This window comes from Monodelphis domestica, chromosome 5 (assembly GCF_027887165.1).
Source record: "Monodelphis domestica isolate mMonDom1 chromosome 5, mMonDom1.pri, whole genome shotgun sequence".
Taxonomy (NCBI): Eukaryota; Metazoa; Chordata; class Mammalia; order Didelphimorphia; family Didelphidae; genus Monodelphis; species Monodelphis domestica.
This window is the reverse complement of record NC_077231.1, coordinates 257,012,072-257,036,068: the sequence shown is the minus strand read 5'-3', so window position 1 is coordinate 257,036,068 and position 23,997 is coordinate 257,012,072. Positions and strand designations below refer to the sequence as shown.

The window sequence follows — 23,997 nt, the reverse complement described above, 5'->3', positions numbered from 1 at the left end:
TACAGATTTTTTTGTATCAAGTTGACTGGGAGATGCACTTTGTAGCCAAGTAGAGTTCAGCTCACTGTTACGACAGCTCACAATGAAATTGTCAGCTCTAGCTGCTTCCACAGACCCCCCTGCTGAGGTTACAGTTCCAACTGCCTAAGTTGACAATTGGACCCTTAAAATCAGACAGTTGGGTTCTTTGTCCTTTTTAGCTCGCCAAACGGTAAAAATAAATTGGTGAGTTATAAAAATAAAATATTTATTAATATATAAGGATAATAAAGAATTTCTAATTCTAAGGGATTCTAAATCCAGCTAAATAAACTCCCAGGTTCCACAAGGAACTGCTTCTTCTGTGTTTCCAGGCTACAATAACCCTCCCTGATATGACTAACCCAAATTTATACTATCTAAATAAAAACTATCACTATTATCCTTATAATTCTTAACTTCACCTTAAAAATATAAAATAGCAAAGGCTAGCTGGTTGAATCTCAACAAGAGTCATGTTAGGACCCTGAGCCTTAAACAGACTCAGAGTCCAAACCAAAGACCAGGTTTTTCTTTGGTCTTCTCAGATATAAAACGATCTTACAAAAACTGTAATAGATAGTCAATAATGTTTCCAAGTTGGGAAAGGAAAACACTGAGCTCCTTCAGATCTTTTTCTCAGACGGAGAGAGAGGCAAAGATGTTACCTACAACAGCCCTGAAAAAGTCTCTGAGTGTGTATCTCTACAAACTGCCAGAGAGAGTAACTGACACAGAAAAATGGTTATAACTGTCAACATCTGAAATCAACATGCTCTCTCAGTTCTGCTTCAAACTCCAATTCTTTCTCAAGCCAGCACTCTACTTTTTTACCCCTAAACTAATAAAACAATATTTATTTTCTAATATCATCCTTATAGTCACTACAGTTGGCAGGGTTATTGAGGAAAAAAATCACACAAAGCCTTTAAAGCCAAATGGTGCATAGATTTGATAAAGCAAAAAAAAAAATTCACCACAGATTTTTAAAAAGAGAAATAACATTAAGAATGATGTTCTCCAATCAAAAGATGGTCAAAGGATAGGAACAGGCAGTTCTCAGAAAAAGAAATTAAACCTATCTATGAAAAATGCTCCAAATAACTACTGATTAGAGAAATGAAAAATAAAACAATTCTGAGATACCACCTCACACCTACCAGATTGGTTAACATGACCAAAAAGAAAAATGGCCAATGTTGGAGGGGATATGGGAAATCTCGGATATCAATACACTGTTGGTGAAACTGTGAACTAATATAAACATTCTGAAGTGCAATAGGGAACCATACTCGGGAGCCACAAAACTATGCATACCCTTTGATCCAACAACACTACTGGGTCTGTATCCCAAAGAGATCAAAGATAAGGGGAAAGGACCTAGCTGTACCAAAATATTTTTAGCATTTCTTTTGGCAAAGAATTAGAAACTAAAGGGTTGTCCAATCATTTGGGGAATAGATGAACAAATTATGGTATATGGTTGTAATGGTTCTGAAAGGAACCATAAAGGTGCCATAAGGAATGATGAATAAATAGAATGAGTTCAGAAACACCTGGAAAGACTTCTATGAACTGATGCAAAATAAAGTGAGAACTATAAGAACAATATATACAGTAATGTTATACAATGATCAACTATAAAGGAATAAACCATTTTTAGCAAAGCAAGTCTCTAAGGGACTCATGATTTAAGAAAACATTCACAGCCAAGGAAGGAATTGTTGAATTCTGAGTACAGATCAAAGAATGCCATTTTCGACTATATTTCCTTCATGAAATTTCTATTTTACGTGCCATATGTATTACAGGAAACTGTGGATAAAACCTATATCAAACTATTCACTGCCTCAGGGAGGAGAGAAACATAGGGAGGGGAAAAAAAAAAAACTTGGATTCCAGAATGTCAAAAAACTATTATCAAAAATTGTTTCTATAAGTAACTGAAAAAATAAAAAAAAGTCAAGTAAATTTTTTAAAAAGACTATAATGATGACTTCAAAATCTGAATGAAACATCCTTCCTTCTCCCTGGGCAAAGAGAGAACTCCTGGGCTATTAGTATAGAATGAGACATGAATTCTTAAATATAACCAATATGTCCATTTGTTTTACATAACCAGACATATTTATTACAAGTAAGAGTTTTAACAGTTCTAAATGGAAAAAAGGGGGGAGGCAAAAAAAATTTAATGCACAAAAAAAGTGTACAAAAGGACATAATTTTGATCATTTCCTTGCTACCTTATTAAACTTGCATGTTTCTTTTTTAAATAGTTCACAATTTCTTATATAATCATATTTCCTGTTCTCTGTATACTGAAACAATAACATTTCTTTAATTATTAAATTAACAATAATTTTTTAAAGATTGTATTATTTAAATAGCATTGGGGAAAGATTAATAAAGCATCTTTTCACTAAAATGGAGGAAGCAAGATAATACAAAAGAAAGGGCTGGATTTGGATTCAAGAAGACTTGGATTTAAATGCAGGACTAACCAAGTCAATCTCTACCTGGTACTATTTTCTCTTCTACGAAATGGGGATAACAAGAGAACCTACCTTCAAAAGTTGTTTTAAGGTGTTTTAAGGCTCAAATGAGGCAATATTTGTAAACTGATTTGTAAATGTTAAGGCACTATATAAATATAATAATTATGATTGCATTCTATTTTGAGGCTTCATTGTGGCATAGAGGTGACTCTTGGGGTACTGAAAGTTATGAAAGCAGAACACAAACTCTGGCAGTTCCTGTCAGATTGAAAAATATCCAGAGGATAGGCCTGGTGACAGAATTGTTAAAGAATTTCAAGAAGAGTAAGGCATGAGGCATGCAATCTATACAAGTATCCATAGTGATGAAATCAAAGACCAAAAAACAAAACAAAACACTGAAATGATCTAAAAGTAGTATACAAGAAGGATTAGTGACAGAATGACCAAGTTGAAGACAGATTCTTAGTTAGAGTCTTAGTTAGAATAAAGAAGAGAATTAACACTAGACTTGGTGACTTAATATTGAACCTGTAAACAGAATTTTAAAGCATGAAAGAATCTCAGAAATCAACTAATTCAAATCTCTCATTTAAATGAGTAAACTAAAGATGCACACAGAGAATAAATTACTTAAGACTCAAAGCAGTATCATGATTGGAACCCAGATTACCAGAATCCCAATCCAATGAGCCTTCTACCACCACACTGATTATATATGAGAGAAAAAGAAATTTACAAAAGTTTACAAAAGCAAACTGAAAAATTGAAAAAGATAATCCCATTTTTTCCCGCCTATAAGGCTGGAAAGATCATGGGCAAAAAAACCAAGAAAGTTTTTTCATTTCAGTCATGACCAACTCTTCATGACCTCATTTTTATGAGGTTTCTTGGCAAAGATATGGAAGTAGTTTGCCATTTCCTTCTTCAGTTCATTTTACACATGAGGAAACAAACAAATAAGGTTAAGTGACTTGCCCAGGATCACATAGTTAGGAAATGTCTTGCAGATCTAAAATCAGGAAGATAACTCTTCCTGACTCCAGGCCCAGCACTCTCTCCACTGTACCACCTAGGCAAAATAGTATACTTGTAAAGGTAAACCAATTTGAAGAAAAACAAGACCTGAGCTCAAATTCCATCTCCAACCCTTTATCTGAATGACGTTGGGTAAAATATCTTTCGGCCTCAATTTCTTCCTCTGTAAAATGAAGGACTTCAAACAGGTGAATTCTAAAGTCCATTTTATGAGCCTATATCAAGTCTGAGAGGAAGATAAGACATCCAAATAAAGATAACCACTAAAACATTACTTATGGGTTGAAAACTGGAAAAGATTATGAATGTTAAACACAAAAATTCACATTTATTTGTTTCTGAAACCACAAAGAACACTTATTTTAACACAGAAAAGGAGAAACTGTACGAAAATAAGCGAACATTTCCCCACATATTAACTAGCTCTAAAAATGGCCCTAGCAACAGAATTTTAAAATATACTACTTCAATCTAAAGCCCCTCACCACCTACTCACTTCCTTTGCAATGCAGTCTGCACCCACTGCAATACAGTACACTGAAACATTTTCTTTTCACTTCTGTCCAATGCAATATTTTCAAAACACAAAATAAAAATTGTCAGTCTAAGAATACAAAGCTTTAGATTTCAATTGAAAAGAAACTCCAAATTTTAAACTACTTCAATTTTATATGAGGAAATGTTTTTATTAAAATTAAAGCAGGTGTAAGGAGAGAAACTATCACATTCAAATTATTGTTCAAAAATGTTCTATTAGAGGCAAAAACAATAATGAATTATGGAAGAAAAAAAGGAACCTAGGAGTGGAAAGTGACCCTAAAAGGAGACTAGTCAAACTTCTAACCAAATGCATTATTTCCTGCTACACATCCATAGTGGAAATTTGATTAAACAGTCTCTACCAGATTTATTGCCAGAAGGAAAAGGTAGCTCACTATTTCAAAAGGTAGGTCATATCATCTTTGGAAAGTTAGATAGGATAAAAAAATAAAAAAATTCCATTTTTATTTCCAACTGTAATACTTCTAAGTTCTCAATTTCCTACTGCAATAACATGGTTCCCTGGACTATGAATTTCTGTTTTCAACTTAATGACAACATATTGAATACATTAACTAAATATGTGTTTAAATGTGTATAGGCAGTTGATGATACTTGACTATAGCTCACAGATAGTTTAGGGCTGAATATAAAGAGTTGGGAATCATCCATATAGAGATGATCATTGAACTCATTGGCCCCTGAGATCTTCAAATGAGGAAAATAAAGAGTTTCTGAACTTTTCTCTGTGTCATGGACTACTTGGCAATTGGATGTCCTCTGGACTTCTCAGAACCATGTATTTAAAAGCTTAAAACAAAATACAAAGGATTACAAAACAATGTCTTAAAACACAAAATATAAAGGATTACAAAATAATTATATTTATTTAAATACAGCTATCCAAAAAAAAAGTTTTTTAAATCCAGGTTAAGAACACTTAATATAGAACAAAAAGAGTCAACCATAGACTCTCCAAAAATGCAAGACATATCTTTAAATTTAACCTGAATTATTAACATTTTCTCCACAATGTTCCTAAGTCTAGACAATCAGGTCTTGTTTTGTATTGTTTTCTATTCACACTGAAAATTTAACTGTCTTTCCCAACCTTTTGGAACTAGAGGCCAAAGGTGGGTTACTTGATTCCAAGATTGACACGAGAAAGGAGATCTGGAAAGTCTTGGGAATTAACCAATTCCTGTTTTTTTCTGATAAGAATTAGGGGAGATCATACTTCAAAACAGCTGGGTTATCATCAACATAAATATTTTTCAAATAATGAGGTTTATAACCCCTTTACAACTTAACATACAGTATATTTACTAGATAAATAGGTATGGTCAAAAAAAAACAAAAAAACAACAACAAATCACCTGCCAAACTTCTGATGACAAGCTTCCATGTACTTAAATGAGTTGGTCCTTGATTAACAAAATATACAGTCCATGGCTGCATCCACATCCAAACCCTTTCAATCTTAGAAGGACCTCTCAGGTTGGTATTTTCTCATATAGTCTCCAAGAACCCATGGTCATGCCACACCATAAAACACCTCTTACACCGTCCCCCTGGAGCAGGCCCTTATCATTTCATGTTTGGTTGGTCTCCCTACCTCAAGTCTCTTCCTATTCCAATGCATCCACCTCCTAAAAGGGAAGGTCTAACTTTGTTGCCCACTTATTCAATAAGTTCCAGGGCTCCACTAGCACCAGCATCAAATACAAAATCCTGTTTGACTTTTAAATTGCTTCAAATCTGGCCTCTTCCAGTTTTCAGCCACTTTACTCCCCTCCATACTCTTCAATCTAGTTACATTGGCCTTGGCTTATTCCTAACCTAAAACACTCCACAACCACACTCCATCACCTGACTAAATTTTCACTTGCTATTTACCACAGATGCCATTCGCCTCCTTCTTCATGTTCATGTCCTGGTTTTCCTGGCTTCCTTCAAGACTCAGCTAAAATCTCACCTTTTCCAAAGAAGTCTTTCCCAATCTCCTTAATGTTTTCTCTTTCCTTTGAAATTATCTCCAATGTATTCTATACATATGTTGTTTGAACCCAGTTGTAATGTTGCCTCCCCCATTAAACCAAGGGCTCCATGAAAGCAGGGAATATTGTGCCTTTCTTTGTATACCTAACACTTAACATCTTATAGTGTGAATCTTAAAAACCTACTCAGACTGTACCTTAGATTTGGTTAAGCTATTCCCCTATTGTAACAATGGAAATACTTGATCAGGAATGTATTGGGAACTTTTTTAATTACTCCATCCTACTCAGACGATGCATTAGGGGAAGATAACTACTGACTGAACAATGAAAATCCCCAACTCATACCTTATAGTAAAGCTAGAACTTTAAGCTAGGTCTATTTTTAGATCTAATACAAAAAGGTGTTAAGTACCTGTAAAGATTAAATTAGTACCTAAAAGGTCAAGTAACTTACAAAAGGCAAGCTTAACAAAGAGGTGTGAAGTACTCAGAAGATTTAATCTAACCAGAGAAGGTGAAAACCAAAGGAGGTGAAAACTAAGAATGGGCAGTCCTGGAAAAAAGCATCCTCTGTGATTGGTAGATGTGAAAATTTAGGGGAGGTGACATAAAAGAAAAATCTCTTTAAAAGAAGGCGAAGAAAGAGTTCAGGGACAATTGAATTCAATTAAAATTGAATTCAGTTTGGAGAATAATTTCAGTTCAGAGTGGAAGAACCCAGCTTGGAGACGATCTTGTGGTAAGTGATAAAGACTGACTCGCTCTCCCTTAGGCTCAGGCCTAGGCCCTTTTACTAATGGCTTGGCTCAGCCTGAGCCAGAGCAGTTTGAATTAATTCTCATTCTCTCTCTCTCTCTCTCTGTCTCTCTCTCTGTCTCTCTCTCTCTCTCTCTCTCTCTCTCTCTCTCTCTCTCTCTCTCTCTCTCTCTCCCCTCTCTGTATCTCTCTCTCTCTCTCCCTCCTTCCCTTAATTCCTTCTTTCTTTATTAATTAAAATCTCCATAAATCCCAGCTGACTTGGGTATTTTCATATTTGGGAATTTCCCATGGCAACCACTTATTTTAGAATTTAAGTCAAAACACTAAAATTATCCTTACAGTTTTGGCATTTTACAATAGGTACTTAATATAAAAGCCTGCAGGTGTGGTAAACTTTGTTTCAAAGGACATGCATAAAGAAGTTATTTCCAGACTTCTTTCTGATAATGTGAACTATATCCCAGGAGAACTACAGAACTCTGGAAGTGTAAAGAAAGCACTGAGCCTTAAGAAACATGTTCCATAGCAGAATGCAACAAAAGATGGTACTAGCTGAATGGACCTAGGGTTGAGATCCAAAGATAAAGCAAAGTTCATACAACATTTGCACAAGTTATATCCATTTTGGCATGATCTATTCTCACATACAAAGAACAAAAGGGTTCTCACTTTATAACTTTTCTCAGGCACTTGAGTAAAAAAATAGTATATGGAGATTAAAAAGCATCTGAGAAACACCATTACTTTTTATAAACAAACTTGAGAATTTCCAGTTCAAAAAGTTGCTTGGCTCTCACAAATGGAACATACTTGTGCCAACCACACAGATATTTCTTGGTAAGCTGCTTCCAACTAAGAATTCTATTCTTTCAAACTTAAAGAAGTCTTGAGAACCATATGCAAATGACTGCTTATTCCAATCTCAAGACTTGAAGCCAGAAATGAAACCATAATCCTAATAACTAATGTGTTCCCCCATCCAAAAAGGAGAAAGTGTGGTGTGGTGGCTCAAATGAAATGACTGAGGAAACAAAAGTTTTGTTTTATGTTTTAAATACATGGTATTATATGTGTTTTTTTGTATTTCTAAATTATCTTACATTGTAAAATTTCAGGGATCATTGTATCAGAAATGCTGTTAGAAAAACATTTTTAAAATCTAGAAGCTGCTAAAGATTATGAATTGAGCTTTTAAAAGAATGTGATGGAGTGGTTAGGTAGTTCAATGAATAGTGAGCCAGGCCTTGAAATGGAAGGTCCTTGGCTTAAGTATGGCCTCAGATACTTCTTAGCTATATGACCCTAGGCAAATCATTTAACCCCAATTGCATAGCTCTCTTCTGCCTTGGAACTAATAGTTAATACTAATTCTAAGGCAAAAAGTAAAGATTTTTTTTAAATAAAAAAGATATTTGAAAACTTAAAATATTTGATAGTATAAAAATTAATTATATCTAGTAATAAAAATATTTTATTTTATGAGGCTTATTAAGGATCATTAGAAATCAAGGAATAAAGAAGATACAAAATAAAAACCCACGTGCCCATGGCTGATTAGCCAATTCAGAATCCCCACGCTTAGCTTACCACTAACTTCCTACATCATTGCAAAGGAAGAGAAGAGAGTGTGGTAGATGTTACTGCCAGTTAAATACCAATTGTGATCTCACCTACGTGGAGCCTCAGGTGAGATTATAGGGAATTCTGGGAAATACCAAGAACTTCTGGGGATTGAAGTCTAGGTTTCAAAATCTCCATTTATATAATAGGCCATATTTTTGCTTTAAAGCAAATAATAAATAATAAGTTAACTAAAATCTATCACATATAAAAACTATGAAAATGTACTGGGTAGAAGGAAGCTATGTGGCGCAATGGATTGAGAGCCAAATCTAAAGAAAGGAAGGTCCTGGGTTCAAATCTTAGTCTCAGACATTTTCTAGATGTTTGACCCTGGGCAAGTCGCTTAATGCCCACTGTCTAGTCCTTATTGTTCTTCTGCCTTGGAATCAATATACAGTAATGACTGTAAGACAGAAGATAAGAAAAAAGAGACAAGAACAACATGTATTGGGTGGCTTAAAGATATAATTTCCATACATTCATATATCAACTATTATGGATTTGTCATATTTCTGAAACTTCAAAATATGGATAGTTTCCACTTATGAAGTAAAGAATAAATGAAATATGACTATTAGGGAAACATGAAAAATTAATAGTATTCAATCCTTAAGTTGTGGTTATTGAAATTTTGCTATTTGAAGTAAAAATATTTACTATTGTTTTGAGTTTTGATTATAGGGATGATTATCTGAATTGTCATGAAGCCAACAGTAAAAAATGGGATAAGTTGCAGTCTGAAAACTACAGGTGAATGTCTCTTTCTGGAAAAAGTTGAGAGGACTGCTTTGGAATGGCATTAAGCATAAATGAAGTCACCTTCTAAAAGATTTGTTGTTGGGGGCAGTTAGGTAGCTCAGTGGATTGAGAGTCAGGCCTAGAGATGGGAGGTTCTAGGTTCAAATATGGCCTCAGACACTTACCAGCTGGGTGACCCTAGCCCAGTCACTTGACCCCCATTGCTAGCCCTTACCACCTGGAGCCAATACACAGTATTGACTCCAAGATGGAACATAAGGATTTTTACAAAATAAATAATTAAACATAAAATAAAATAAAATAAAATAAAATAAAATAAAATAAAATAAAATAAAATAAAATAAAATAAAATAAAATAAAATAAAATAATTGATGTCATTTGTAACATGTCTTCTTCCTTAAAGAGGAATCCTATTCTTCACAGCAGCATTCTAAACTAGCCTGAAACTATTATTTCCTAGAAATCCTATAATAGCACACTGTATTTCAATGAATTCCTAAAGCATTTCTTCATGTCTTGCTTATGACACTCAAGTTTACTAGAATACAGATAGCTGGGAGTCCTCATATTATTCATTCAACAAACATAACTATCCCAGAAAGACTACATAGAAACATATTACTTCAACATTAACATACTGTATTTCAGAGTTTTATCATCATTCTTTGCTTCTTACTTCATGTTCATTCACAGTTGGCATTAAAAAAAAAAAAACTGTTCCAAATGCTGAATCTAGACAATTAGGGTACTGCTCCACAAATCTTAAATGTGATTTAGTGTGATAGTCTTGTCACCTAAGTCAATCAAGCAGCTTCCCAAATTATACCACAATTTTTAAAATTCTGTTCTTTAATTCTTTGCCAACCTTGCTAACATGAAGATCTTCTGCACCAGAAGCTTCCATGGAATCAGCTATAGTATATTAAGGATCATTCAATAGCCTGGAGACTTGGGCCAGGCAGAAAAAGGGCCTCTACTGATTTAACGTGACAAAGTTGACCCCAAATGGGACAAACCAAACAGAATAGAAAAATATCTTAAGCACAGTGCTAAGTGCTAGAGATACAAATAGAAAATCAAGAGTCACTTCTCTCAAGAAACTCAAATTCTAATTGGGGAAGACACTATATAAAGAAAGGTTTATGTCAATGTTCATATCTGAAGGGAAGGTCAGTTAGTAATTGGGCATGAAGAGCAACCAGGCCAGATGGTAGGGCCCATGGACTTCTGGAAGTAATGCCAAGGCAAATGGTCCCCTTCCAAGTGGATAATAAAGCCAAGGTTTAATTTAAAGTAGATTATTAGTAAGTGATCAGATCTAATTGATCCAATGAGTTGAGAGAGGAAGAAGAGAAAGGCAAGTGTTCTATCTATATACTAGGAAGATATAGTTAGCAGGATCCAAAGAAGCAAGAAAAATCAAGTCTTGAGACAAAGTAAAGGTCAACAAAAGTTAGAAACTGAACAGATCAAGGAAAATAATCAGAATGTGAGCATTAAACCAGGAAATACAGTGCTATAATTTTGCCTTCTCTTCCACCTGAAATACAGTTGTTGAGTCCAACCACCCTCTGAATCACTGACATGAATATTTTCTAATTTCTCTAAGGGATAAATTGATTTGTAAATATGGTTGAGATCACCAAACAACGTTGGGTATCTAGGGACTTTATGAAAACATCAAACTAAAATTCAACTAACATAAGATAAATGAAATAACTGCATGATGGTTCATCATGAAGTAATGACAGAAACTTTCAGTGACTGATAAGAAATACTGAAAACAAATAACTAAATACTAAAAATTTTGACAATGTCTCTCTAGCACTGACCCAAGGAAAAGGGTCCTTCGATTCTCATGATAAGCATCCAGACCAAAATATATTTATTGCAGAGAAGGGGAATTCACAAAATTATCACTTCTTTAGTGAAAAACAAATGAATTTTTTAAAAAAGCCAAACAGTTATGTAACGGACTTTTCTACTAGCAGCAATGCAATGACCCAGGACAATTCTAAGGGACTTATGAGAAAGAATGCCATCCACATCCAGAGAAAAAACTGTAGGAGTAGAAATCCTGAAGAAATACATATGATTGATCACATGGTTCAAGGGGTATATGATTGGGGATCTGGACTTTAAAAGATCACTCTACTGCAAGTATGAATAACTAGGTTTTGAACAACTATACATGTATAACCCAATGGAACTGCTTGTCAGCTCCAGGAAGGGAGAGGGGAGAGAAAGAACATGAATCATGTAGCCATGGAAAAATATTCTGAATAAATGAATTCATTTTTTAAAAATAATAAATTAATCTATTAAAAAAAAAGTCAATCAATTGTGTAATGAAATAAGCCTTCACATTTAACTCTATTTCTGTTAGGTTCCCTTTGTTCTATACTATTAGAAAAAGTAAGCATTATTGAACTTTGTTTCCACATTAGGAACCTGGATATAGGACTTTACTAAAATTCATATGAAAAAGCTTATTAATATTTTGTCTCATTAAATGTGTCATTGTAAACAACTAGCAAAAAGGAAGTCAAAGGCACAGGAAAAAATGTCTGCACCCAAGTCAGCAAAATATAAATAAAGTGCTAAAAATAATCAACAAAAATATGATCTGAAATCACATATCCATCTCTCTTAGTGTAGATTAAAAGAAAAAATACTAGATTTGGAATCAGTTACCTGTAACAGGATTAACATCATCATCTATATAAGATTAGATTTTACCTAAAAGCCCAATGCTAATCATCATGTTATTAAAGTTTCCTGATAAGCCTAACCCCACATCATAGTAATACAAATCATACCCAGGCTCAGTGTACTCTGAGTTTATGCTTGACTGTATAGTCGAATTGGAGACACAATATCTAATATAAAGAAATCCTAGAATTTGTTAACAAAAAAGGCAGCCAATAAATCAATAACTACTGAACTATATAGCCCTACTCCCTCAATTACCTTTATGCAATTCATCTACGCACAAACTGATCATACTTTTGTGAGGTAATTATGGGGAACAACAAGGCTTCTGCAAGTAATATTACAATATATCACTTCTTTAGCATGTAGAAAATGTGAGATCACAATATGCTTATCATTTGTTGATTATGAGAAAGTACTTTATTCAACAGAACTAACACCTTAGTTCTTTTCTCAACTATCTCCCATCCATACATAAATACCGAGAATCTCTGAAAAAGCTAACAGGGGGCAGCTGGGTGGCTCAGTGGATTGAGAGTCAGGTCCAGAGAGATAGGAGGTCCTACGTGTTCAAATCTGGCCTCAGACACTTCCTAGTTGTGTGACCCTGGGCAAGACACTTAACCCCCATTGCCTAGCCCTTTCCACTCTTCTACCTTAGAACCAATACCCAGTATTGATAACAAATAAAATAAAAACAAACATTACAAAATTCCTTCTATTTAAAATTTTGAATTGTCTGTCCGTGGGGAAGGAAGGCACTTACCCAGCAGGTTATGCTACAAACCTAGATAATTCCTATTTGGTTATGGTTGTCAGGATGCATTGTTCTCATTTCTTTAGCATTTGATCTGTCCTAGTATAATGTTATTCAATATTCAGTATGAAATTTGATTCTTCTCATAGTAAAAGGCTTCTCTTACCAAAAGACTATCTGGAAAATCTAAAAAAACATTTTTTTCAAAATTTCTAAATGTACTACCAAGAAATTTTTTCACCTAAAAAACTTACCGTTACATCAGTGTTAAACTCCATTAGCCGTGAATTATTATACTTATTAGCATTCCAATTTCTAGACAAAGCTAAAGCTATCACCACAACAAACAGTGAGGCCAACTTTTTTCATATTTGTTTGCTATATGTAAATCTGCACTGTACTACACATTGGTTTAGTATGATGGACCTATGTATTTTTTTCATAGTTTGTGGTAATAGTAAGGTAGTAGAGCAGGACTCTGAGTGGTATTAAATTCTATGCTTGGAGTTACTAAATTATTTATACTCTGAACCAGAGTCAAGTACCATTCCTAACCCGAAAAGATTAACAAAAACAATACAAGTCCCATAGATACAAAAATATTATAACAGCATTATTTGAAAAGCAGAACAAACTCTGGTAACAAATTAAATGTCTATAAAATTCTCTTGTTTATTTTTGCAATACTGGAATGATCATTTTGTTAGTAATTGTTAAGTTCATTCTAAGAAGAAGAAAAAAAGGTTACATTAGCAAGTTATGTGGCCAGTAATTACAGGATGGGACAATTTGTAGTATAAATAAACAGAATAATGCAGCATAATGACAATATGAAGATTTCATAAGAAACAAAAGAAACTAGTACAAAGAAAAACAGAATGAACAAAGCAAATCCCAAAAAAGCAGCATATTCAATGACCATAATGTTCGAAATAACAATGCTAAAAGATTTTTTTTTTAAAAAGTCTGGTACCAAAAAAGGTTCAAATGATTAAAGAATTCCTAGTTTCTATTAACAATTAAATTTTTCTTTTTTGTTGGAAAGGGACATGCACATTTGTTTTGTTTTGTTTTGTTTAACTCTTACCTTCTGTCTTAGAATCAATACTGTGTATTGGTTCCAAGGTAAAAGAGTGATAAGGGCTAGGCAATGGGGGTTAAGTGACTTACTCAGGATCACATAGCTAGGAAGTTTCTCAGGCCACACTTGAACCTACGACCTCCCACCTCTAGGCTTGGCTCTCAATCCACTGAGCCATCCAGCTTCCGCTTACATATTTATTTTGAGAAAAAATACAATGTGAGTGGTATAAGTATTTGTTTGACAATGTTGCAGTAAAGCAAAATGTCTTCAATAAAAAGTCACTGAAAAACAATACTTCTTAAACCTTAAGCCTTGAAATCTATTGAGCAAATAAAATGCTACATTAAACCAACTCAGTTTTTTAAAATACAATCTGTAGAGAATATTCATTATTAGCATTTCCATTTCCAATATTTATATGTTCTCCAATGGTCAGTGACCCACTGAGGTTAGGTTGCAAGGAGACACTGTTTGCACTAGTTAACCTTTCTAGAACTTTAAGTAGACTTTATTTCGTTTCTTGGAATTCTATGCAGCTCATAATTGGAAAAAATGATTAAGTATCACCTTTTACACGGTGTGCCCTTCTCCCACCTATTTCATTATGGTATTTTCCCCTACTGTTCCTAGTTCCCTATACTCATAGCAGGTTATGGGAACCTTACTGGTGACTCCAAATCTTTTAATGTAGCCATCAAAACACAGCAATAACATTAAAGAGATTACTACCAGGATTCATTGTACACTCAGGGTTAGTACTCCTAAATCTTATACAAACAAGTTAATCTCATTAAGGAAATCTTAACAAGAGTGAGGAATTAGTAAGAACTTTTAAAGTCATCTACAAAATTTTAACAAATGTTTTTCATAAGCCAACCGCACAAGAAAATACTGGAAAACAAAGTAAACAACTTTAAAAATTACAGTTTGGTTATTTTTGCAGTTATCTGTGACCCTAGTTGTCTTTTTAATATTTCTTGTATTTTTTTTTCTGATGGGCCTAAGAGGATGATTCAAAGTTTAGAACAGAGGATAGTTTCTCATGATTCTGGCAAAAAGAGTAGAGGCCTACCCTCCTCATTCCCTAATTCTAAAACATTTCGCAACTGTCCAGAAGTCACAGAATAGGACACAGGTAATTCATCTATACACCAAAAATATCACACTGCCCTTGCAATTTAGGCTTCTGAAAGCAAAGAGAAAGGAGTGGCCAAATCTTGGACTAGAGATGGGGACCAGGAGGCATTAAGATCCAGAGTTGCCAAAACCAAAAGCTACTGTGAAAGGGAGTAGAAACCTTGATCTTCCCAGTTTTCCTTTGTTCCTTAATCCAGAAGTGAGAATGAAAGTTCCTCCTCATATTTCTTTTCCATAAGCCAAAAGGATCTGTGGTGGGAATCTTGTCTAGTCACATCCAAAGATCTAGAAGGGCAATACAAAGGTGGGTAGTTGAAGGCTAACATCTCTATATATGAGCATTTAATCTAATTTCCTTTTATTCTTTATTATATATACAACAAAATATGTGATCTCAACATGCTAAGTCTCTGAATGCAATGTAAGTAAACAAAGGGAAAAAAGCAGACAGGTTGGGGGCTCTCAGCCAAGTAGACAAAAAATTTGAATATTTTGAATAATATTCCATTACATCTCCTAGACTAATTCAGACCTCAATCTTGAATTCATTAAAACTACTTTAGCAAGCTTAGAGATTTGGCCAGGTAGGGATAGCAGGAAGTATTCAGGAGTTTAGAAGCTGAGAGGCTTCTAGTGAGTGGCTAGCAAGAATACTGCAGCCTCTTGAGAAGGGGCTATTTTGTGCAGGGGCCCCAAAAAGCAATTTATGAAACTGTGAAGCACCACCTAATGGGCAACTCTGGCAGTTTCCAAAATCAGAGTTATTTTTCTTTTTTGTACACTTTTGAAAAAAAGCCCCACAACCAAAAGGAGTCACATGAGGGCTGATGTCACATTAAGGTTATTTAGACCAGAACTAATGAAAGATATCTTCCATTTATATCTCTGGGACAAATGCTTTCTCCCATTTTTATAGTTCTAAAAAATACTTATGCAGGTTGTCCAAAAAGTTTAATCTGTTTTTAATCTGTTAAAGCTTTTCATTTATTAATTATTACATTATGTGATTAAGCTATTACGATTACACTGTAATTATATGTTGATGAGCCTGCTGAAGCTTAAAACTTCACCAAGACTTCTGGGACACCTAGTATTGTGAAAGGGAATTTTTATTCCCTTTGTCTATTTTAAATTACTTAATCAAAAACTTAAAGTATCCCTACTTAACACTTAGTAAGTTACAAAAAAAAGTTCACTCTCTAAAGGTCCACAAGCACTATCCCCTCCCCCACAGTGCTAGGCAAATTGAAAGTATGTGATTGATTCCTAAGATGTGATGAGGAGAACTGATGGGCAGAGAAAACTGTATATAAGCAGAAGCCTGGGAGAGATTTGTCTCTTAGTTCTTGAAGGCTCTTGGCTCTTAGACTTGGTGTTTTTCAGTGTCTTTTGGCTCTTCAGATTTCAGATTCCTGATCTGGACTTTGGATTCTGGTAAAGATTCGGCTTCCTACATTGGAGACTCAGGCTGAAGAGAGAGCCGCTTACTGGGGTGAGACTCTTGCCTCCTTGGCCTGAGAGATTGCCCTTTGGGGCTCAGCCTCTTCAGCTTCAGTTTTTGGTTGTTGACTAATAATAATAACACTCTTGTGGACTGGTGAGATTCAGATTCACAGTCTGGAGGCACTAGGATTAGGACTTAGGGTATTTTTAGCTAGGCAATATTTTCTACCTCCTTCCTATATTTCCCACTTTAACATCTCTACCTTGCTGTAAATAAAGCTACTAAACAGCCTTTTTATTTAAGAAGTTAATTTTATATACAGCAACCACAATTTTTTAAACATTATTTTTGTCAAACCAAAATTTTAACTATTACAGTATCATTTACTTCTCAGTACCCTAGATTCTTGTTTGTGAAAAACCTCTGAGGCTTGAAAAAAGGGAGATTGTTTCAAAGCAGTAGAAACAGAGGTGATGAGGGGGAGGTTATAACAATGGATAAAGTAGTAATAGATAGCTAAAGTCTAGTTTTGTGATTTCACTAGCAAGGGGAATTTCCAGTGAGAAAACTCACTCTTCCAAGGTATTTTAGCACCTACTCTGAAACTTACAGTCTTTGAAATGTGAAAACTGCCTAGAGAATTGGGAGGTTAAGTGGCTCTGCAGGGCATAAAGCCAGTATGTTAGAGTTAAGACTTGAGCCTAGGTCTTCCTGGCTCTAAAGTTATACCATGCATCTTGTTAATAACTAATGTTTAAGCAGCACTTAAAGGTTTGTAAAGTGCTTCACAAATATTAGGTCATTGGAGTCTCAAAAACTCGAGGTAGATACTATTATTACCATCCCTATTTTGTAAATAAGGAAACTGAGGCTGCCAGAGGCTAAGTGACTTGTCTAAGGTCACAGAGCTACTAGTAAGTTTGTGAGGCTGGTCCCAGGTCTTCCTAAACCCAAGTTCAGCTCCATCCACTGCCCCTTGTGGAGAAGAATCTACTAGGAGTCCTGAGTTCAAGACCTTCCACTGACACACACACCAACTCTATGACCACACTCAATGATATTACTTCTCAGAGCCCAGACAACTCCCCAGGACCAAGTGAGGCAGAGGATTAGCTATCTACCTGGCTAGAGGGAGTTTCCACATTCTGGAGTTACCTACACTGGTGAAATCAAAGGTCCCAAACAAAGACATACACACACTACACATGTCTCTACAGGCATCTCAGACCAGTTATCAAAGAATCACAAAATCTGTCAGTCAGGAAAGAGTTAGAAGAGTTACCTATTTAGTCCAACCTGTATATGAAAAGAATCTCCACTATCACATGCCCAAATGGTCACCTAGCTCTTGAAGATCTCCAAAAAGGTCTAAATCAAAATCATTCATTACCGTTTCCACCAAATCCAACAGATTTCCTAAACAACCCTAGCTCTGACAGCATTCTGTCCCATCAGGTCATCCTTGACTCCTCCCTCTCCCCTCATCCACATAACCACTCAGGTGCCAAATCCTATCAATTCTACCTCCATAGTATCTCTGGAATCCATCTCCACTAACAAAGTCCTCACCTAACTCAAGTCCTCACCAGTGCAAAAGTGTCATAACCAGTCTTCCTCACTCTAGTCTCTCTCTTTTCCAATCTATCTTCCACCCAGTGACCAGGGACATTCTCATGTAACAGACCATAGCACCCTCCTGCTCCAAAAGTTCCAGAAACTCCCTATTGCTTCTAGGACAAAATACAAACTCCTCCTTGGTACTTAATGCCCTTCACAATACAGCCTCAATCTACCTTTTTAGTCTTCACATTTCTCCCCTTCAGGCATTCTACAATCCAGTCAAACCAGCATGCTAAGCCTCTTAACACAGAATTCCACCTCCCTCCCCCATCTCCATGCCTCTGGCACAAGCTAATGTCCATGCATACTATTCATTTTCTCTTCTTCCTCCTCTGTCTCCTAGAACCCCTAAGTCTCTCTCAAATCTCAGTTCAAGTACTGTCTCTTAAGAGAAGCTCTTTCTTACTACCCTGCTCCTCCTCTGCTTATAATGTCTTTCCCCCAGAAATTTACACTTTAAATTTACTTTATAAGTGCATGTATAATATGTATTTATGGGTGTGTATATACACACATACTATCTAATACAATAATATATGAGAGAGACAGAGAAAAAGGGAGAGAGAACCTGCTTCTACTTGCACATTTTGTTTCTAAGTAATGTGAGGGTAGGGATTTTTTTTTCCATCTATTTTCAGCACCAAGTCCAAAAGGTGATACAAAAAAAGCACTTAAATACTTATTGATTGATATGTCTGCTTTCATCCTACCCTGATAGTTCAGCATGGAAACAATTCTAGAAGCCTGAATACAAACTCTTAGAGACTCTTCCAAGCTGAAAAGATTTCAAGTATAAGTCTAGTGACCAAGCCTTTAAAGCTAAGGTTCAGCAGCAAGTAAATTGTTCAACCTAAAAAAAAAATGCTTAAGCATGAAATGTTTGCAATATACACTGGAGGAAACATCCCCATCAATAAAATCATGAATCCTTTGATGTGTTCATGTATTATACAATTATGTGCATACAGACACATGTACATATGTAGATTCATAAGTATACATTGATTATATGTACAAATGTACACATATATGCATACAATAGAATAACATGGGAATTTCTTGGTGTAAGTGTGAAAATCCCTACCTCCTTATATAAGGATTAGATTTTAATGTTAACAATAGTTTTGAGTTCATCATAATTGTGATTTTAAGATAATGCTATCATAAATGACAGTATTAATAGGTTTATGATTATTTTAGTGTAAGTATTAAGGATTTGAATTAAGCAAATAACTGCTTTAACACAGGCCTTAATGTCAGCCTTAACTTTCAAATCTGCTGTATCATGCACCCTCAACAATAATCATGGTCTTGAACTTGTGATCCACCATATGTCACGATGCCTGATCCTGGGTCAGAAACAGGTACCATCCAATACCACTCACTCTTATCTTTTGCATCACTAGCCCAGGCACCTCCACTCCCCTTATTTCTGTCAAGTGACTCAAGTCATGGTCAAATGATATCTTGTACCAATAAGAAGTGCTTCCTACATGAACATTGCTTCTGGGTACCTCTATTTTTAGAGGGGTATTACTATTTTCTTGGACTATTTTTGTACTGATATAAAAACTTGTCTGATTCTTTGGGGATAAAAGAAGTCCTCTCACAATGGTCGAGGTCTTCTAGTCTTGACCAAGGTCAGGCTTTGTTATGGGACTTGGCCCTCTCATAATAAACCTTCATTATGGCTTGGAGATTTTGACTTAGTTTATTTAAATTGCATATCTGTGGTTAGAAGTTATGCAACATTTGTATAATTTTCCTTTATAGTGGGAGCTATACATCATGAAATCATAGATCTAACTAGAAAGAACCTCAGAGGTCACAACTCTCATTTTACAGATGAGGACAGTGAGGAGGCCTGAGAATTGTAAATATCAAAAGTGATATTTGAACCCACATTCTAACTCTAAAGTTGGTACTCTTTTTACTGTGGGTCCCTTAGAATTAAAGCATTATAGAATGAGAAAGGGATCTATTTTAACCCCATGTTATAGGTAAAAAGATAAAAGCCATGAGAATTAAGAGACTTGTCCAGCTTCACCCAGTTAGGCAGTATCTAACACTTGTCACTGCAATCCACTAAGGGCAAAAAGACCAGGTTAAGTTATGAAGATAGAATGTTTTATGATTTCAGCAAAATGTGAAAATTTTTCCTGTGATTGAAAGTTAAATCTAAAGTCTCAAGAAAGCATTTTTTACCAGGAGCACCACTAATAGATAATCATAGATACAAAGTTACAATACTAAATATCCAATTTTTAAAAAAATGTCCAATTCTTAAGGTCTCTTCTGAATCAATTATTAGATCACTAGTTGCAGATTCAAGTTTTCACAAAGAGCACGTTAAAAAATAAAAATTGTCATTTTATGTTACTCAAATCACTCAAAATATTATAGATTAACAAAATAAATTAAGCATTATTATTAAGCATTCTATTGTAGGCACTCTAAATGCAAGAAATAGTTCATCTAGCTGCCCAAGACCCCCACCAAGACCTCTATATTAGTTAGGATTCTGCTGGATGATTTCCAGACTCCCAATCCTTGATTCTAGTCTCTGCCACTGGTACATCTAATCATAGTCCTGACCCAGAACCTCTATTTGTTAACAGTTTTATTTTTAAGCAGAAGACTTGATTCTGTGGATATGCTTGGTTTGGCTGATTTCCACTTAAAAGTTTGTTAGGGGAACCTGTGATTTTTTTCAAGTGGTGGGGAAGAGGGAGAAATAAATATGGATGTGGGGAAGAGTGGGAGTTCCTTTATTAAGGGAGCTTGAGAGGATTGGGGTTGGGGGGAAATAGATTAAAAGGTTGGGGAAGGGGAAAATGAAAGTCATTTCTTTTTTTTTTTGACCCTTACTTTCTGACTTAGTAACAACTCTAAGACAGAAGAGCAAGGGCTAGGCAATCAGGGTTAAGTGATTTGACCAGGGTCACACAGTTAGGAAGTGTCTGTGGATCACATTTGAACCCAGGTCCTCCTAACTCCAGATCTGGTGCTCTATTCAGCTGTCTTTTCTTTAACAAATTTGACCTCATCATTCTCCTGCTCAAGAAATTTCAGTGATTCCCTAGTGCATCTGAGATCTAGGACAAACTCCTTTGCTTGGCACTTTACAACTGAATCCAAAATAAGTTTCTAGACTGCTTCCAGAGTATTCCCTCTTATCCATTATATTCTAGCAAAACTGGCCAACTGTGTCCCTCACACCTTATTCAATATCCTGTCTCTGGTCTTTTCAAGGCTGTTCCCCATATTTTGAATAGTCTCCCTTCTTATCCATACCTCTTACAATTCTTAGCTCCCTTCAATGCTCACCTCATACTTCTAAAAAGGCTTATCCTGTCCACTCCCCAACATGTGCAGTTTCCCCTTAGGAACTGAAAGATCCACTCCTATAACTCTGCAATCTGAATGGCTGAATGGTTAACATTTGCTCACCCAGTTTCAGCCCCACCACACTACTACCTATACTATTCCAATCCCTCCCACCACACATCCCTCTTTCCAATTCCAGCTCTCAAACAAAAATAAAATCAGTTCTAGCATTCATGGTAAGTACATGTAAATTGATTACTAGAGGTCTGCATTCACTGATCACACTTCACACGAACCCTTGTTCAAAACATGCCTCCTCAGAAATCACTTCCCTATATATGTTATCTTCTATGAGAACATAACCTACCAAAGAGCAAGGAATGTCTTGTTTCCTTACATCTGTTAGCACAGTTAGCACAGTGTATGGCAATAATAATAAATTTAAGAGATGTTTTCATTCATTTCTTCATGTACATATTATTTATTTACATACACACAATCTCCTAGAATATAAACTCTTTGAAAGCAAAAACCATTTCTTTTTTTCTTCCAATTCCTAGTGATTATCAAAATGTCTGCCATAAGTAGCTGCTTGATGAATTGAACTGTAAATATTTTTACCTGCTCTAGAAATGGAAAGAAAAAATCAGACTTAGCAAGCTGCTTGCTGCATATTGCCAAGAATTATTTGCATAGCATAAAATATATTAACAGAAACATGTCAGACTAGAAAATGAGGTGAGTTAGTCAAGTAGCAAGAATTAAGAATAACACCATAATAAGCTGGAAAGCATACAGGACCAAGTCAGGAGACTGGGATTCAAATCCTGGCTTCAGCAGTTATTTGCCATGTAATATTGGGTACAAAAACTCTCTAAGTCTGACTTTCCTCATTTATAAAATGGAGATGACAATATTTACACCACTTCACAGGGCTGTTAAAAGAAAACTGCTTCATAAAGCTTAACTCACATAGATATAAAACTGTATTATAAAAACAGATGACTTAGCCCAAGCACTGAAGTAGTGACAAAACTAAAATGTCAAAGAACTCAAAAACTGCCTCCAGTGTGGGAGGTTCCTCAGTGTTGGATTTCCAGAAAAAAAAAATGACCTGGAAAAGAATTGCACAAGAACAGTAGACAAGTTGCAATCTTTGCCAACTGAGCATGCACTAACCTGGATGAGATCATAGATCCAGCAGAATAAATCAATTAAGGAGTCAGTGGACAAATACAGAGTATAAAAAGACAACTAAGGAATGTCTTAAAATGCTTCAATTTATATATCAACCACATCATAAGCTACATGAAGACCATCTCAATAAGCAGTAGGCATGTAATTAATGAGGTCACTTGAACATTTTGGGCCACTGAATCACCCAAAGGCAAAATCAGACTTATTAATGTGAGATATCCCCTAAAACATAATAAAAAGAACTCCAACATGAGGAAACTCTATCAATGCAGGTCACCCTGTCTCTGAAACTTATACTCTTTGGGAGTTGCCTAGACCACTGACAGATTAGGTAACTTCCTCAGGATCACATAGCCAGTAAGTATCAGAGGTGAGATTTAAAACCCTGGTGATTCCTAGTTTTGAGGTCAGCTCTCTACCCACTCTCTCCTCTTACCCTTTCATTAACATATGAGTGAAAAATTAAGTTAGCTAGGAAGTTAGCAGACAAATATTTAAATGGTCCTGTGATCTCATCAAATTGGGGAACCTCCAATGAAGACTGCAATTCATCCAGTGCCTGCTCAACCTAAATGACTTTTGTCCATGATCTCACCTAAGTTTATCAGAGATGCTCACTTAACATGCTCGAGGCCCTTCCTTGTGTCTCCTGACCATTCAAAGGTAATAAATAGCATGGACACTGTCCCTTGTTCTTGTCACATAACTAGCAGGCTTTCTTCTCTTATCATACAGTTTCTTGGTGACTTCCTTTCCTCCTGTTTTTGTCTTTTACTCCTCTTTTTTGTTGATAACTCTTATTATCTAAAAACTGTGGTCTACTCACACCTACCACGTGCCTCCCCACTGATGTGTAATACTCATCTTTATTTCTTCCAAGGAAGTTGTATTCCATGTCTCATTGTCATACCACACCATCAATATATTAATAGTATGGAAAAGATGGGGACTGCTTTTCTTAAAAGCTTGGAATCTGTAAAGGAGCTTTCTAATTTCCTGAAAGCAATCTACACTGCCTTTCTCCTGCCCAACTCATGGACCATCTTGAATGGCTGTCCCAGATACATTAACTAATGAATAAATTTAAGTTGTCCATACTAATATATGATGATACCTTGGTTTTTGTCAATAATCTGTCCAAAAACAATTGGCAAAATGAGAAATCAACAAAAATCAAGGCAATTATTTCCATATGAATCAATGTAAATCCAATTAATTCATTCTAGATATTTTAAAATACATACCAAAAACACATTTCATAGAAAATAGTATTTAACACCAAAAACAACAAGAAATTAATATAAAAGTAATATAAAAGACTAATGTAAAGAATAAATTAACCTTTAACATGGCATTTACCTTTCTGAAGACTCTTCTTGGAATATGGAAGATGTTGAGGAGGGGAGAGAGAATTTATTGTTTGGAAGGGGAATCCCCCTCCAAAAGGACCTTATGTATCAAGGCATTATCTGGAAAGACTGGAAAG

The 23,997-nt window shown here is 35.3% G+C and overlaps 1 protein-coding gene across 8 annotated transcripts in view; it reads right to left on the bottom strand.

Moving 5' to 3' along the window:
• Positions 1–23,997, bottom strand: part of MPP7 (MAGUK p55 scaffold protein 7) — a 305,221-nt gene that overhangs the window by 272,990 nt on the left and 8,234 nt on the right. For 2 of the 8 annotated variants that reach the window (XM_056800066.1, XM_056800069.1), the window contains exon 2: positions 15,084–15,208. The exons of the other annotated variants lie outside the window; for them this stretch is intronic. The gene's annotated coding sequence lies outside the window, so the exon portion shown is untranslated. The remainder of the gene's footprint in view (positions 1–15,083; positions 15,209–23,997) is intronic. 8 annotated transcript variants of the gene reach the window in all.